Here is a 13,172-nt window from a genome sequence, read left to right on the forward strand (position 1 = left end):
GGGGGTTAGGTCTCTTAGCAGAATCTTCCTGAATGCCGTCTCAGTGAGCTGAGCCATTTCCCGCTGAATCAGACTCTATAACCATTTGCAATAAAAGCTTGCAGTGCTTGACGTAAGTGTCTCTCGCTGAGTTATAAAGTGGCCTATTTGACTAATACAATAATTACAGTAGAATTATAGGCCTCATTTTCACACCTTGTATGTAAGTTTTTCTTAAATTAAGTAAATCGTTTGAAGTGACGCCTTCGTCTGATGACAAAAAAACCCCACAGGGTCCAGTAAACGGACAACACAAGTAATGACGTCCATATCTGGAGCCCCCGGGTTCCCCCGGGAGATCTCCGGAGATCAAACGGTCAAACGCTAACTCTATTTAAGTTATGAAAAGTTTGGGATTTGATCTACGAGAGACATAAACACATTTGAGCAGAACATACGTGCCAGAGAAGATTAAAAGATGCTTATTCTGTGCAGGCCTTTGTGCTCATGTTATAAATACAGCTCAGGGCCAAAGCTGACAGTTGTTTCTTTTCTTTTAGTCTTTTTTTTTTTTTGCTCCGGTTTCCCTGCTGCCTCTTGGGAGTCTGTTAGTCATTCCCCAACCAGTGTTTGGCAGGGCAGCAGAGGGAACCGGGGGCCGCTGTTGACACGTGTGCCGCCCGCACTGCAAGGTTTCCATCGCTCGGGCCCCCCGACGTGCCCTTACAGTGAGGGTCGGCCGTCCCTCGTGGTCACATCCCCTGCGAGGGCGTCTGTGTGATTGAGTCAGAGCATTACACAAACTTTGATCTTTGTCATCCTGTAGAGATATCAACAACAGTTCTCTTTTCGTTTTTCCCCTTTTTCCAGCCCCTTCTTCTTCTTTTCCAGCGGAGAAAATGACCCAGATCTGTGGTCTCGTACAGGGCTGGTGTGTGTGTGTGTGTGTGTGTGTGTGTGTGTGTGTGTGTGTGTGTGTGTGTGTGTGTGCTAACGTAGCGTATGTTTGGACTGTGTAAAACAGATGAGATCATAAGAACAGGCACAGACAGCCGCCTCAGTGGATTTGGACCAAAATTAATTTTATGAATCACAAGCGTTCTCATTGCCTCACCACGAACAGATGCAAGAACAGATGCAGGCTAAGGGAACTTTTTGAAAAAACACTTCCCACCCCCTTCACAAAAACGGCCGCTGACGGACGAGGAGGGAGGGGGTTGGCGCTGAGTCCCAGAGGACCGTTGGCGAGACTGATGTTTGACGTTAAGACAAACGGGCGGTCCGAAGCTTTAGGGTCAAACATTTGCTGGCCAGTTGCGAAGACTAATTCCTCCACTGACAGCAATATTGTTAAAAACACTTTGGAGCTCAAACTATTTGAACCAGCTGGAGAGATACAGAGCTTTGAAGAGCTGCACACTTAACCTTTGACATTTCCTTGGCTGCAGTATGTTTGCATCACGTGCCTGTTGGTTACACAGCACCTTACCGGCGGCTCCCACATTTGTTTAAAACCCTGCCTCGAATGTGGGTTAGTAGATCCGAAACAAGTCTGGGCAAGTCCGGTTCTATTAATGTACCTGGTATTTGTCACATCAACATGCGCTCAGACGTCTGCTCGCCGTTCCCAGACGGACAGATTCGAGCAGGAACAGAAGTTTCCCAAGATAAAGCGAAGTATGGTAGTCTATATATGTGGGGCTTGAGGTGGATTTATGATGTCTTTTATACTCTCTGAGTAACCGGGGGGTGGGGGCCTAGGATTATTTGAGGCTCAGTTTACATACACAGAAGAGTTTACAGCCCTCAGACCTCACCCACCACCCCACTGACCCCCCAACACTAATCCCTATACTCGCACACACTTACAAGACTCCCCCGCTGTCCAACACATGCTCCCCCCCCCCCAAAACAAAGTGTGAGCTAGAAGGGAACTTCTCTCAACAGTTGGCCTTTTCCAATGGAAAGGCTGAAAAGGAAATTCAGGATTAACTAATGATGAATGGTCGGTTAAAGACGGACGATCGGTTTGCAGATTTATTTACAAACATTCACGCTAAAGTAAACATAACTAATAGTCTAATAGCAGGGGTCTCAAACTCAAGTTGGCTCGGGGCCACTGCTGATATAATCTCATAGGAGGGTCACTTCAACGTTTAAGTACAGACGTTTCTATACATTTGTATACCATCTTTATAGTTTGCAGCCAAAAAAATTAATCTTCAAGGGCCCGATTATATTATATTATTGAGATTATGTCGCCAGAGGAAAGCGAATGGAGGGCCACAAAAGGCCCCTGAGCCGACAGTTCAAGATCCCCGGTCTACAGTCACGCTAGGCCCTCTTGGATCTTTTTCACAGCAGTTTTTTCTACATAAAATAGTCGGATAAACACAGGTGTTACCAATTATATTAATTATTAGTATCATTGGCAACACCTGTGTTTTACCCGACTATTTCATGTCAAACTGACTGCTGTGAAAAAGGTCTACTGTTTTAGTTGAACTGTTCTTTCTTGCAGGTCACAAACCTGAAGTTTAGTCTGATGATGAGACGAATGTTTGCACTAGATTTTCAGTTTTCAACAGTTCTGGAAACCATTCGCACAAAACCTCATAGTAGCACTGGAGGGAAAGTTAGAGGATCACCAAACTCATTAGGCTTCAGCCTCTGGGATTCATGAATATCTGCACCAAATTTCATGCTAATTCAGTCAATAATTGCCTAGACGTGTCATTAAAAGCCAAAAAAACCTCACGGTGGCACTACAGACTTCACGGCAATCCATCGACCGGAGCGCTGGATCGACCACACACTGCCATCCTTACAGCCATGCTACTTCTATGGAGTACACAAGTCAAAGTGCCCACTCAGCCTTTCTCTTATCACAGCAACAAAAACAGCAGGAAACGGCTTTCTACGCCGCCACTGACAGGAAACAATCTACATATCTATGGGCATGCCATGACTAGAGTGACGCGTCGCCATGGAGAGTGTTTGTTTAGAGTTGGATGAGGGGTTTAGGGAGCGTTTATGGAAGGTCTACATGCTGGAGAGGAGCGAGAGAGAGAGAGAGAGAGCGCTACAGATAATCTACAACCTGTTAGGAAGCTGTCAGGAACAACTCAACCTCATCATTCTGTTAAATATTACCCAGAAAACATGCAGCTTTTTCCTTGACATTTCCAGCCCACACACCTCCCTCGCCTTACGTGACCCAACGGCAAGGCAATTTTAAAACAAAGGGAGTGCTTATAATCTGAGGATCTGTTTGAATGAAAAGCCCCTGCAGCTACTGAGAGGGGAATGCAGGAGATGATTGGTCACGGAGGACCCCTCAAATGCTAGTCCAGTCACACTTTCTTGTCTAATAACGGGCTCCGTTTAAAGATAAAAACCACATGGTGGAAATCAGAGCAGCCTTACGGTTGCAATCACCAGGTCTGTGACAAACCACGTAAATCAATCAAATCCAGTAAAAGCACACTTACTACGGGCATCCATGTGATTTTGGATGATTTCATAGCTCTTGTGTAGGCGTTACATGACAGAATAAGCCTCAGCCTTGTCATTATTTAAGGAAAATTGCAGGCTCTAACAGTAATAACAAAGAAGTTCAAAGTCAGGTTTTCCACAGCCGTCTTTCCTAACACTTCTGCACATCTGCTGAGCATCCCGGAGCTCCGCAGCGAGGTTACGATTCAAAACCTAAAACATAATATTTACATCCTATTACATCAAACCTGGAGGCCAGCTGACCTCCAGGAGTCACCTCGGCGGAGTTAAATGAGAACTTAATACAAAATAAGAAAAGAGTCCAACCTGTCTCCATTAGTCTGATAGTCCAGCTCTCCTGGAGATGTGGCTCCTCTGCCTCTGACTCTCCTCCTCTGCTCACACACTTTAATGCCTCTCTCTCTCTCAGACTCTCCACTCCCAGGACCCTCCCCAACGTCCCTCCTCCTCCCGGACCGCCACGTCTCCTCTGATTGGCCCAGGCCGACACTGGAGCCACACTCCTTTGAGAAGGGTCCACATGGTGGCCATATTTCAGTGCTGAATCTGGGTTAAAATAACAAGAGCTGGAGCTGCAGAGGGTCTCTCCTCTTTCTCACTCTCTCGGTCTCAGTTTCTCTCACCTCCTCACTCTTGTTTTCATTGCTCTCTGCACCGTTTTAATCAGCCAAGGCCAACATCTTATTATCAGCCTAAATGCATTTTCACTTCCCGAACAGAAAAACAACTAAACCTCAAGTGCACACTATTAAGAGTACTTCTGTGAATAAGTGTGTTAATATGTTGTTGGAAATACTCGTACAGTAAGGGGATTAGTTTAATACTTGTATGTGTAAGTATGCTGGACATTAAGTGTATTTTATGCTACAGAGCGACTATCGGTGTCATTTTGTTCTTAAATTACACTTAAAGCAACATTTAAAGTGTACTATTGTTAGTGTCATTTTGTGCGTAAACTTAAAATGAATTTACAAGTATACAACTTGTGTTTAAAGCAGTATTGGAAGTACTACTTAAGTAAACTTTTGAGTTACTTATTTCTGCTACTTCATACTTTTACTCTCTCTTAAAAAGATGTAAATGTAAATGGACACATTAATGCAACAATTATAATCTAATAACATAATATACTTTATTCTAAAATGGGCCATACTTGAATACTTTTTCGTACTTTAAGTACATTTTAATGTTAATACTGTTGTACTTTACTTAAGTTAAAGGTAAAAGACCTGAGTACTTCTTCCACCACTACTACTAGTCATTATATAAAAAAAGCTTGTGTTCAGGTCTTTTAAATGTAAAAATAATGATCTAAACTTAAATAAGTAGTTTTTTCAGCTACATATATTTTAAGTTTTCTTATACCCCTTAAAATCAAGAAGGCCTCACAACCTCCCTGTGAAGCTTTGGCGACCCCTAGTGGTGGGAACACTGTTTCTGTGTTATTTTGAACATAAACAACAGTTTAAGGAAACTTTGAAGTACATAAAATTGTGCTTAGAAACTTAAATACATGGGTAGCATCTAATGGATCTACTGCACTATTTGTTTACCACCCAAATGACAGTATATTATATTGAGTGAGCTTACAAGTTACTGTTATTATTCAGTTTGTGGGTAAAGTTTACTCTCACACACAAACATAAAACTTAACTAATAACCGATACATCACACCTAACAGATCCTGTTACATCCTTCCAACAAATATCTGACTGCTAGATTAGATAGCTGCCTGGATGCCCAGTTAACTGCCTGATGGAGCAGATGGTTCGCTGTCTGACTAATGGATTACCTCTCTGGCTGATGGGAGCCAAGCGTCCCAGGATTGCTTACAGCAGCACCGGGTGCAGTCAGCCAACACTGCAGTCAGCTACAGCGTTACGTCTGACTTTTTGTGTTCACTCGCACAGGGGTGGACAAATTAGTTCCATATGAAGATGGAAAAGAAAGAAAAAAAAAAAGGGGCCGACTTAAACAGGAAGAGGTGCCGATAGGCCGGGCTGCTTGAAGGCAGCGTGGAAAACCTGAGGAAGAGGCCTTTCTTATCAGTTTGAATGGCCATAACAGTTCAAAAATAGTTCCTTTTAACCCAGATGCATATATCCTGAAACTCATAAAACCATTCCTTTGACCCGTTTCCAATAAATCCTGGTGACTCATCTGTGGTTGTGAATTGGATGGGAAGAGGTTAATAGGTCATTTTAAAGCCACACAAAGTCTCCACAAAGAATATCAGCAAAACAACAACTACCGGTTCACTAAGCCCGAATATATATAATATATATATTTACACACTTTATAACTCAAAACTATTTAAACGATCAGGCAGAGGCAGACAAATGTACGTTACACTTCCCATTTGTCACTGCTGGAGCTGACTAGCTAATTAAACTAACGTAAGCCGAGCCTGTTGCTGACGTTATAATATTTACAGCTGAATCGTTTTAAGAAGAAGAATCTTTTAAAAGTGTTTTTTTTTACCCTACATACATGACATCATGCTAAAAGGTTAATGCTAAAAGATTAGCATCCTCACTAGTTAGTGATCCACGTAGAAGATATAATTAAAGACCGGTTATTCTTGTACTGTGGAGCTAGTTAGTCCGGGTTTTACACTGTAATTTCCATCCAATAATAAGCCAGGTCGCTATTAGCTTAGATTCTTGTTTTCACTTTTATTGTTACAAGAGAAACTTCTTTCAGGACTAAACTTAATCTGTTAGCCTAAACTCTGATCAACGAGGCCTTTTTTTAACGTAATTTATAACGTTTATTTATAATGTAACCTAGTTAATTAATGATGTGCTTCTCGTTCAGTTACTGCCATAAATACTAAGGTAGTTAGATGAGCATGCTAACGTTAGAGCAGGTAAACACACAATTTAATCCATTTTATCACTCTTGTTTTTTGGGTTTGGAAAGGTGATAAAAAAGCAGACATTTATATTTATCATTACAGATCTGCGTACACATGCTTCAACATGTGGAGAAAGCTGGACGCACCCTCTGTGCGTAGTTACGGTTGCTGAGCTACGATTGGACAATCCCTGTTTGAGGAAGGGGTTTAGGGAAATACTTCATCAATAAATAGTCAGCTACACTTTCTGTTTATATTCTCAGGAGCCAACCGTGACTGTGAGAGGACCTGGTTCTCACATATTATGTTTTTGATTCAGAGATAGGCAACAGATACAGACACAGGCACATCATTTAACAGACTAGCCGGCGGTGCTGCCTAAAGATTGGTCCGGGAGAGGTTTCTCTTGGCAGCCCCTCTCGGGGGCTCAGACGCAGCACAGGACCCTCACATCAAAGACCGAAGGATCAGAAGAGACAGCAGAGAAAAGATCCTCAGCACATCCGCACACATGTACGCAGCAGACACATGCCAGGCTGAATCATCGTTCACACGGCGGTTCGACAGAGCAATCGGCAAAATCTGGCCGGTGTGCTCGCTGGTGATTCATCTTTGCTTGTCAGACTCTGATCAATAGTATCTTGTAGATCTAAAGAAAGTGGATGAGTGTGAAGAAAAGCAGGGTGAAGCAGTCAGATAACGAAAGAAAGAAATCCACTTGACAGTTTTAGTTAAGCTGTGGATGAAAGTATTTTATGGAGTGGCCTGAACATGGTAATCTCTTTGTTTTCTTACTTTGGTTTCAAACACCTTGTTTCAATATATAATGATAGATATTCTCAATTAAAGCTATATTAAAAAACACTAGAGCTATGTGTTCAAACTCAGAGAAATCTGTCCTTTTATTAAGAAAACACTTTGTTTCACTGGTCGCCTGTCAATGGCATCAAGAAGCTGTCATAAATGTAGTTTTTATGCAGTTTTGAACCACCTTTTTACCGTCCACTGTTTAGATTTTGGTGCTTTTTAACTCTATATTTGATTTGGAGCATTTAGCAGCCAAAGCACCAGATAATGGTCGGTGGAGACCGGTGTTTGCTAACAACTACAACCACTGTATGAGGTAATACTGTGTCAGTGATTTGTTTACAGCTTGTTCGCCAAATCAAAAATCAATTAGATTCAGATTTACACAAAGTTTCCAGGAGGTTTAAGATATTTTCCATTGTGTCTCTATTGTTATTTCATATTATCTATAACACACATGTACAGAGCCAAGCAGCACACACCAAACACCGGTTTGGAGTTTATGCACATTTCTTAATAATGTAAAACAAAGCTATGAACATAAAAACAACAGAAACAGTAAAAGGTTTTGTGTCTGTGCACCTGTGACCTGGATATTCAGGAGTGCCAAAGCCCTACTTTGATAAAGCGGTCAGGACTGATACGAGTCAGGAAGGAACTGATTTCATACTACAGAAACCAAATGCTTGATTTTGGCTCGAGCTGTGATTCCCGGACATGCCTCGGATATCTCAATGAGGTTTTTATCTCCACGTGTTTTCAATCTGAGCTGAACGCCTGCACGCGTTACGTCACTCCACCACCCAGCCACCCCGAAGAGGCTACGCAGGGTTCACGTTTAAAAAGCTGCTGCAGAAAGAAGATGGAAGATTGAATATTATGGAGTTTTCCAGTCGAGGGAAATAATAATGACAGCTCACTGTGAGGTGAAATCAGACTCTCTGGAGTGCTTAACAAATCTCTTGACAAGGAGAGGATCTGATAGCATACCTGATGGTGGCAGATGGGTGTAAACAATATACCCTTTCCTGTTTTAACCATAAAAATATGTCTCATGACCCAACAAAAAAGGGCGATCTGAAATCAGATCTGGAGCAACAAATGGAGGTTTGGGGAGTCTTCACTGCTATACGTTCGCTTCTGCGTGCAATCAGAGAAGCCCGAGCTCAGTTTGAATCCCACAGCTACGACCATCTGGCCACTTCAAGGCCTTACGCAGCGTTAAGGCCCATCAACAGGCACATGGAGGCAGATGTTTAACATGCACACACAGCGGAAAGGCCTGCGTACTGAGCACCATATATTTTCTAGCTTATAGCCTTGGATTGGGCTGGGTGTTGTTTGAAATGCTTTGAGACTTGTTTCTGTACCAAAATACTTTACTTTTAGAAATATTAACATCTTTTTCTATAGATAACATATTTTTATAGAGCAAAAAATGAAAAAATAAGAATAAAACAGTCCAAAAGCAGCAAAAACGTTTAAATCAGCTACTTTCTGAACATCGAGATCACAAATCTGATCAAGAAGACAGTTTTTAGTGTCAAAAATTGGATACCCAGCACTAGTTCTACCCAGTACCCTAATTCAACATAACCCTAATTTTTTTGCCATTTTTCTTTTAATTATTCCATTAATTTGGACAAAAATGGCTAAAAACATCCAGGGCACAATTGAAATGGCTATATTGACATATTTAGACCTAAAAACAAACTACAACGCGTTTCGGCATCAAGCTTTTGTCAGGAAGTAGAAGTAAGGGTACAAAGGAAAACATTTTAATGTAAATCTGCATCAAATGTTTTCTGCAACAGCATATGTTCACCGACAACCTCAACATCTTATTCACATATCTGACACCGATCTATTTATTTAATACGACAGCTGAGGGCAGGAGACACAGATACATTCCCCCAGCGAGGTCACGCCACATCATTTTTATCCATTATGCTCTTGTCAACGGTGGTTGTACTACAGCATATCTTAGTGTGGGAGAGTTATCTCTGCGGCGCATTCGCTAATTTATGAACTTTCTGGGGAGTACCGCTGGAGCGTAAACACACGGATGTGTTGAAGGTGAGGAAATCCCAACACTGAGCTTCGGGGGGAAGTGGGACGGGAGCGTGGGAAAGAGAGAAGGAGGGAAAAGGAATAATGGCGCAGAGGCCTGAGAGTGTTGAACAGATCCCACAGCTTGTGGTCAGTAGGGAGTACACCTGCGAGAGGTGTGGAGCTAACATGTCGGTCACAGAGGCACCGAGGACTTATAACACCTCCGAGTGAGAGGAGGAACTGTGGAGAAACAAGCAGTCTGAGGGGGAAAAGAAAACAATTTCACCTATCCCAAGAGTCTTTTTAGCCCAAATACAAACATAGAACATAATAAAAACACAGCATAGCCGCTCACACATGAACACATGTGGGCCTGGGCACACAAAACATGCAACACCTTCATTTCATCTCGGTGCGAGTGGTCAACTGCTTCCCGCTGGAAACATCTGTTTATACAATCTGACTGACTGGGTGTCAGTCTGGTTTGAGCGGTGAGGTGTAGCAGGAGTCACTGCGGTAGGAGGAACATGGGGGGGTAATTCTTCATCTGTGTGTCCAAGGAGGAAGGCGGAGGTCAACAATCACTCATCTTCTCATATCGACCATAACAGCCTTCGCATGGAGAGCTCACGCCACGAGGGTTAAGAGGGTGATGGAAAACAAAGACCATCTGACATATTGCAGCCTGGCCTCAAAGTGGGTGGCCAAACCGGGCCACCGCAAGACAGGGAGGGGTTCACTGGATAGCCATCTTGTGGAAAGTTTCTGTGCTGTTGGTCTGACTCCGTCTGTATGGCATCTCTGAGCAGACAAATATCAGCTCTTACTGTTTGAGCTGAGGATCAAAGAGATTGAGGAACAGCAACAAAACCGAGATAACATCCATCACAATGCCACAGTGCTCTCAGAGAGCGATAACAACAGAGCAACAATCACCACTGTTTGTTTGGAGAAAGAACCAAGAACAGGTTGCTGGGTGACCCTACAAACACTTCAGGGGTTGTTTAAGCTTTAGTGGAACATTTGTCCTTTCTTAAATGTATAGTTAGTTAAAGGACCCATGTGTGAGATTTAGTGGCATTTAGCAGCACCCTCCCATTCCAAGCATGTAGTAGAAACTACCATTTATAGCAAGAAACATGGTTCAACATGGCGGCCTCGATGGAAGGGGACCCGCTCTCTGTAGAAAACAGCTCGTAACGTAAATAAAAAAAAAAACACAAAAGTTCTTATTTTCAAGTGATTATACACTAATAAAAACATAGCTATGAATATTAATTCAATTTCTGCCAATAGAGCCTCCTAAATGTTACACACTGGACGCCATTACTGTAGTTACATCATTATCAGGTCAAAATCTTAATTATTATTATAATTAAGATTTTTGATCATAATAAATACCTCCAAAACTACTGACATTCCCATCAGCCTCAGCTGTACTTTGCAAGTAGTGCCAATTAGCAAACATATTTACCTGTTCAAGCAGCCGACTAACTACAAATCTTATGCTATTGGTGTTTAAACATCCTTCCACACAGCACTTGATTTAGTTTAATTTTGAGAAACATACCTAAGTGCTAAGAAAATGAAAATATTCAACAAGGTGAAATATCACTTTAAGACATTCAGGGCTACATTCTTCACACCTATTTGCTCTGGCTGCTGAGGCCCGACTGCTGATGGACTGGAGGAGCCCTGAGGAGCCCCAACACTTCTCCTTAGTTTCCCACTGTTAGAGAGCTGCAGAGTTTGGGGGCCCTCAGGCCTAACACTGTCTCCATTATGCTTAACCATTTCCAGCCCCACCTTAGCCCTGCAAACAGCCCCGGGGACCATAAACACAGGGGGGGTCACAGGAGAAAAAGTCCTTCCACTTCAATCCCCATGCTTCTGTTTTCCAAGCCAGACTCAGGAAGTCGGTCTCTCTGCTGAGCTGGGTGGATGGTATTTGGCCCTCTTCTCTGGGGGGTTAAAAGCATTGTTCTCACTGTGTTTTGTGCATGGGATGAGTGCAGTTTAATCCTAACTTCCCTGTGGCTCTGACACAAATTCTCCTGCAAACCCGAGACCTCGCTGGCTTCTTTATCCCCTACGCCCCTGGGGGCAGAGCCGTAGCTGTTGTGGGCACTCCAAGCTAAAACCCGATACCTTTCCTCAAAATCAAAAGTAAGCACTGCTGAGGAACGTTGGCACCAGATCCTCTCGAGTTTCACATAATAAAAAGTATCAGGTGATATCATCCCCGGCTCTCGGGCTCTTGGCAAATCACGCCAAACGGCATGTGTAGGAGGTGAGGAGACGAGGGATGGAGACAAATGAGGGGAGAAGCTGAGTGAAAAGGAGACGCTGAGGACATGGAGAAGAGGTGGGAAGCTGAGAAATGAAGAAGCGTGTTGCTATTGTCAGACTGGCTTCGGGGGAGTAAAGTGAGATGTGTAAGGGCTTTCACTTGAGGACAAAGAGATGAGTGTTGGAAGAGTCACGCTTTTCTTATAAAAACCTCACAAAAAACCTGTCCCAAAACACAGCACAGCACCAAGTATCCTGCAGACACAATAGGAGCTGACACAGGCAGGATACATAAAAACTAATATCTCATATTTCTGGAATAAACGAGTCAGAGACATCCTCAGATAAAAGCTGACGGTGTTTAGACAAAAGCAGAAATATATGAGGTTTTTTTATCAAACTTCCTGGTAATAAGTAAGAGTGTTTGATCCTCATAGATTTAATTTTAAGATTAGACCTCAGTAGCGGCGTGTTCCCACTGATGTGTCCAGTATGGAGACAAAAGGAGGTTGAGTCAAAAACAAAGTACGAGATAACAGGAAGCGGAGCGCTGACATGAAGTCTCACTATTTTAGGAGCAAAATGACAAATGATTATTCTGTTTATTATCTTACGGAGGGGGGGGGGGGGATTTCCACTTTGAAATGACCTTCACAGGTGGTCCCTGCTCATTATCTCTCAGGCCGTTGTTTTCCTCCATATTGGAAAAACATGCTCACCCCTGCAAACACCCCCCCAACACCCCCAGCTTCCTACTTCATCCAGATAAATATACCGGACAGATTTCAAGAGTCAGCGTGGGCAAGACAATGAAAATACAGCCGGAACTAAAGCTGCTGTTTAACCTCCGTTTGACTAAAGGTTACAGTGGAAGCTGATCATTTAAATGTTGTATAGCATATCAGAAATGGAAGGCAACTGGTGGTAATCTACAATAAGTGGTCAATGTTTTGCTGAAAGGTTGTTGTTATTGGTTGAATTTGCGTTGATCATTGTGATCACAACTTCCTGGAAGGACTTTGTAACGCAATATAATTCAACACTATATATGAAAGCCTAACAATGACCTTAAATTAACGTTGTAATGCTTGTGAAGATATTGCTGAGTGTTGTGTTAGACTGCATTAGTTTTAGCTTGGTGTACCTAATAAACTGGCATTTTGCAATAGAAAATTTGTTTGAAATAGTCTGTCTTTGCTCTAAACTTTACTTTTAGGCGAAATACTGGATAATTTTACCTCCACAGACCTTTGAATTTATCAGAAAATAAATAAATCTGAAAAGGAAAAATTACTCTTTGGCCAACTGTTCAGAACTTTAGCCAGAGGCTGCAAACTGACATTACTTTGTTTTAAAGTGTCAGAAGCTGAAAATGGTTGTGAACCAATTATTTAAAGGCTTCACTACTTCACTTTAATGTTAAATATTCAACACTCAACAAGGAAAATCTTGAGGAAAACTCATTGGTATGATGTGTTATGCATTTTTTGGTGCGTTTTACGGCCTCTATAGTTTCTCCTATGCGCTTAGAAAGGGAGGCTGAAGTGTGGAAGGATGCAACTACAACTAAATTGTACAAACTGGTCCTTTAAGAGCTCAAAAACTCAGCAAAAACGAAGCCAATCATCAGGACTGTGTGTGTGTGTGTGTGTGTGTGTGTGTGTGTGTGTGT

At 42.4% G+C, this 13,172-nt stretch overlaps 1 protein-coding gene across 2 annotated transcripts in view; it reads right to left on the reverse strand.

Annotated features, from left to right (window-relative positions):
- The window catches only part of lhfpl2a (LHFPL tetraspan subfamily member 2a), a 39,725-nt gene that overhangs the window by 9,524 nt on the left and 17,029 nt on the right, over nt 1–13,172 (reverse strand). The window lies entirely within an intron of this gene.

The sequence above is a fragment of the Dicentrarchus labrax genome, unplaced genomic scaffold (assembly GCF_905237075.1).
Source record: "Dicentrarchus labrax unplaced genomic scaffold, dlabrax2021, whole genome shotgun sequence".
NCBI lineage: Eukaryota > Metazoa > Chordata > Actinopteri > Moronidae > Dicentrarchus > Dicentrarchus labrax.